This window comes from Chenopodium quinoa, unplaced genomic scaffold (genome assembly GCF_001683475.1).
Source record: "Chenopodium quinoa cultivar QQ74 unplaced genomic scaffold, ASM168347v1, whole genome shotgun sequence".
In the NCBI taxonomy this organism is placed as follows: Eukaryota; Viridiplantae; Streptophyta; class Magnoliopsida; order Caryophyllales; family Amaranthaceae; genus Chenopodium; species Chenopodium quinoa.
Window position 1 is genome coordinate 111338 of NW_018745026.1, and position 5863 is coordinate 117200.

Consider the following 5863-nt stretch of genomic DNA (forward strand, 5'->3'; position numbering starts at 1 on the left):
GGGACAGACCTGAATGCGACGTTAAAACGTCTATGCAGATGCAAAAATGCCAAATTAATCACAGGAATATTTTTTTCAAGAATCTTTCAAGTCTCATCCACTCAACTTAATTAAATATCAATCACTCATATCGATAAATAACTAAGAATCCTCCCAGTGGAGTCGCCAAATTATAGGCGTCGCTCGAAGTGCGCCTTTAAAAGCATGTGGTGAATATGCTTGGCACTAATAGAAAGTGGGAATTGACATATACGATTAGGGACAAGGAAAGTAGGGAGCCGCCAACAAGTTTTTAAGGAACTTATAAACCGTTCACAGATCATAAAAGGCAACCATGAATAAGGGACAACGAAGGCAACAACGATTGACCCGTGAAGGTTACACCCCATTCATAATCCATGAGATTACTAACTCCATATGGTTCGGAACCACGAAAGGAGGATCGGGGATGATGGTACGAAGTGAGTCATGGAGTCACATTCGCCCGTATTGGCCTCTACTCGATTCTTATAGTGAAAAGTGATTCCTGCGATCTCAAAGGCATACAAACAAAATATTCAATTTGCTCCAAACTATTATTAAGCTAAATTGGTTGAATATTAATGCACACATATAATTCTAAAATATCGTGAGCACTTGAATTAATAACAAGATTAAAAAGGATCCTAAACCGGTCGTCCAAATTATCTTATTAGGCGTGATTTTCGATTACTTATTCCCTTTAACATGCAATATGGTGATCAAAATAATATAATAGAACAAATATTAATATTAGAAGCAATTTAACAATAATTCCAATAATATAAAATCATTAGAAAAATAATAGAAATAAAAGGAACATAATTCTTACTTTGATTCTGTTTGTTTGCAACTACAAAATAATAAACGAGTTAGTAACTTCAAGGAAATAATAACAAAACAATAATTAAATTAAATTAAATTAAGTAGAGTTGATTTGGAGCCAAACCCTCAAACAGTTCTACCTTTCACGCCTTGGCTTAAGGACAGAACCACGAGTAAAGTATGGACTCCTTTGAGCACTTGAAGAAGGAATTTTGAAATGAGAAGGGTAGGTTAGTATTTAGGCTAAAGCATAGAAGAGAGAAAAATAAAACTAGAAAATTAATTGATGCCCCGTTCATTAGAAATAAGGGGGTATTTATAGGGAAAATGTGCTGAGGGAGCACACGGAACCCTAAAATCATTAAAACCCTAAAAAAGTATTCCGGGACACGGCAAACTGTACCGCGACACGGGAAGTCCCACCGTCAGACGGGAATCATTCCCGTGACACGGTGCATTTTTGGCGTGACGCGGGAAATTTTCAGTAAACGGGGAAGAAAACGCGTTAAGGGTTTATGCGGAAAAGACACAGAAATTCCCGTGTCACAGGAAATCCCACAGTCAGACTGGAAGGATTCCCGTGACACGGTGGGTACCTGCCGTGGCGCGGGATTTTCCAGCCCGCTTTTCTGTTTAAATACATTTTAAACCCTAATTTCGTTCAGCATTTTAAGTGCCGATTGATAATTTCGGGCCATTTTATGATTTATTATTATTTGGGCTGAAATAAGGAAATAAAATAAATAAAAGGTTTGGGCCAAAAATCAATAATAAAAAAATAAAATAAACAAGGTTTGGGCTAAAATTAAATAATAAGTTTGGGCTGAAATTAAAACCATGCTTTTACCAAACATCAAGACTAATCCATGGATTGTTCAAAAATACGAATTTAATCAAATACGATTTTTTAAGCGCTCTCGGGATTAAATACTGAACCCGACCAATAGTGGCGGTGAAAGGTTATTCATCATCGGGTTTGGTTTTGGGGAGACATTTTTAGGTGTCTACAATAAGATAATTTGGGCAACCGGCTTAGGTTCCTTTTTAATCTTGTTGTTAATTCAAGTGATCACGATATTTTAGAATTATGTGTTGCATTAATATTCAACCAATTTAGCTTAATAATAGTTTGGAGCAAATTGAATATGTTGTTTGTATGCCTTTGAGATCGCAGGAATAACTTTTCACTATAAGAATCTAGTAGAGGCCAATACGGGCGAATGTGACTCCATGACTCACTTCGTACCATCATCCCTGATCCTCCTTTCGTGGTTCCGAACCATATGGAGTTAGTAATCTCATGGATTGTGAATGGGGTTTAACCTTCACGGGTCAATCGTTGTTGCCTTCGTTGTCCCTTATTCGTGGTTGCCTTTTGTGATCCGTGAACGGTTTATAAGTTCCTTAAAAACTTGTTGGTGGCTCCCTACTTTCTTTGTCCCTAATCGTAATATGTCAATTCCCACTTCCTATGAGTGCCAAGCATATTCACACATGCTTTTAACGTAAGCGCACTTCGAGCGGCGCCTACAATTTGGCGACTCCACTGGGGAGGATTCTTGGTTATTTATCGATTTGAGTGATCGATATTTAATTAAGATGAGTGGATGAGACTTGAAAGATTCTTGAAAAATATTCCTGTGATTAATTTGGCATTTTTGCATATGCATAGACGTTTTACCGTCGCATTTAGGTCTATCCCGTAGGAAAAATTGAATAACTTGATTGCGTACGAAGGAAAAAAGGGCACCAGTCAGATTTTCTGACTGCCGTGCCACGGCAAAATCTGCCGTGTCACGGTACAGTGCACCTTCTGCATATGCATAGGCGTTTTTTCCGACGGTGCACTGTACCGTGACACGACAGCCCTAAAGTCAGTCCGGTGGCTTATTTTCTCTTCTCACAGTCAACTTCCTTCGATTTTTCTGAAAAAACGTGTGTGTTCTACATGCGTCTTAGCCCCGGGGGATTTAAGCTCTATCAACCCAAAAACGCTCATGGCAATAAGGGTTCATCCGATTTATTAAATCCACCCAAACCATGGAGTCGAGTTCGATTTCACCATGAACTCGCGGAGCCGCCTGTTCGCATACACCCTCAAGGGAGGCTGTCTTGCTAACACGTCCAAACTCTTAACCATGGTACACTTTTGACACCCAAAGCTTGGCCAATAGTTGAACATAGATCTTGACTCTAGGTTGCGAACTTTTTTTACATCATCGTGACTAAATGCTACATGGTTGTTTGGTGCTAACCTTCATGTGTTTACTCTTTTTGTTTAACCCATGACCGAGGGTTTTTATTATTACATAGTAACTAGTACGAACCTAAAATCGACTAAAATCTGGAAAAATCACGAAAAAGACCTGGAACTACGCACCGTGTCACGACATGTCCTGCCGCGCCACGGTGAACAGTGCCGTGACACGGAGCTTTCTACCGTCTGACGGTAGACTGCACCGTGTCACGACAGTCAGCACCGTGACACGGTGCCCAGGAAAAGTGTTCCGTCAGTCTTTTTTCGGTTTTTGTGCGTACGTATGTGTCCAGTTTGGTGTCATGTCTAGCTGTACGTTCAAAACACGCGTCCATAAACTCACTTAATCACTCACATGTCGTATTCACACACTTTTTTTTTCCTTTAATCGTGCACCATTTTTTGACCGTATTTTAGGGTAGTATTTTTGTGTCATTTTTTTTTCGGAGTAAGTTGGATAGTATCCTCCCATATTTATATATATAAAAAAAATAAATAAATAGAATTTCAAAATTATAGATTTTTAAAAATTCATTTTTTTTATTTTTATCCGGATGGGTGAAGGTTAAGTTTGGTCATTAAAGGTGTGTTTGTTTCGGTGTCACAACACTTGGTCAAGAAGCAGGAGTAGATTGTTACGGTTCGAGTCAATACCTCAACAACCTCTTATACCAAAGAGGCGTACAAGAAAACCACCACAATCATCTCCACAAGATCCATCTCCAGCCTACTTTCAACCAATGGCTACTAAGGAAGATATCGAGAACATCAACAAGACAATTGAAATGTTGTCTAACATGATGCAAACACTCACCACTAGAGTCAACACGGTAGAGCAAGACAATCAAAACAATGTCACTACCGCTGCAATGGACAAGATTAAGGAACAGATGAGTAAGATTTCTGAGGAATTCACTTATGTTGAACAACCTGTCACCTCTTCGTCCATAAGGGACAAGCTTCCTGAGAAAATTTCCACTGCTGACATTCCCAAATTCAAGCCTACTAATAATCCGCTTTTCCATTTGAAGGCTTTTTCTGCAACCATGGATCTTAAGAGAGTAGATGTGACACTCTTCCCTACAGTGTTCCCTCTTTCCATGGAGCATGCATGTCAATAGTGGTTCTACTCTTTGGAATCCAAACATGTCGCAACCTGGGAGGATGTTGCTGAAAGCTTTATGAATCATTACAAGTGTAACATTCAGGCCAAGACTTCTGAACGTGAACTCTCCATTCTCAAACAGAAAGAGAATGAAGGCTTCACCACTTACTTAAGCAGGTAGAGGGAAAAATCCGCGCTCTTGGTGGATCCCCCCAAGGAAAAAGAGATGGTTCGCTTGTTCATTGCCAATCTGACTCATAAGTACAAGCAACACTTGAAGTTTCTGCCTCTGAGTACCTTTGAAGCTGTATACGATATTGGGATCAATATCGAAGATGAACTGATGAAGACTGCTGGTAGAAACAATAATAACAACACTTGGAAAAACAAGAAGAACGACACTCCTTCTTCTTCGTCTTCCAAGCCCAATAACGCTACCAACAATATCAATATCAATGATGTGCTGGCCCTTAATGCTCCTCCTCAAAGATTCCAAAGGCAAAGGAGGGTTTACACGCCTTTGGGAATGACTTATGATGCTGCTTTTGACCGTTTGCATGGTCAAGGACAGATTATGCCAATTGGACCATTTCTAGAACCTCAACCAGAGAATAGGACCTCCAGCTATGACCCCAATGCTTATTGCAACTTTCATCAAGGCAAGGGTCATAATACTGAGAAGTGTAGGAGGTTGAAGGATGCGATCCAAGACCTAATTGATGCTAATCAACTTCCTGTCCCTCCAGGGGGCAAGAAGCCTAACATTAAAACATGTCCTCTTTCCGATGCTTTGGCTATCATGGGAGATGAAGTCTCCTTTGATCCATCAATACTCATTCAACCTGTGAATGAACCTCTGCCGGAAGTTGTATTTGTCTCGATATCTGAAGAAGTGAATAAAATTTGGGATAATGACGATGAAGACGTCTATCTCAAGGATATATCCTGTTCATCTCTTGGCACAAGTGAAGATGTTTGGGGAGACCTTGAGGTCAAGGTTCTCACTAGAAGTGGACGGTTGCAACAACCTAGTCCACCTCCACCTCCACCACAATCACATCCGATAGTTGATCCCCTCGACCCTATGAACAACGATGTGGTCAAACAATTGCAAAAGACCAAGGTGGAGATGAATGTATGGAAGCTTTTGGCCACCTCTCACGAGCATCGAAAGGCTGTGATGAATGCTCTGGTGAAAATAGGAGTTGATGATGATATGACTCCCCAAGGACTGGTCAACTTTCTCACTACTGAATTGCCAAGTACTAGCAATCTAATTTCGTTTTCTGACAAGGATCTACCCCTGGAAGGGGACCAACATAATAAGGCCTTATACCTCACTGTGGTGTGTAGGCAGATGAATGTTCCTATGAGCCTGGTTGATAATGGCTCTGTAATCAATGTATGCCCACTCCGCACTGCAAAGAAGTTGGGCATAAAGAATGAAGAATTGACTCCCTCTACTCAAGGGATTCGCGCTTATGATAATACTCGCCGTCAAGCCGTGGGTACTATCATACTAAACATAGCTACTGGGGCCATTGAACGTCGCACCAAATTTTAGGTGGTGGACATTAAGTCCTCTTTCAATCTGTTGTTAGGACGTCCTTAGATCCATAAGCTAAAGGCGATCCCATCATCGTTGCACCAGAAAGTGA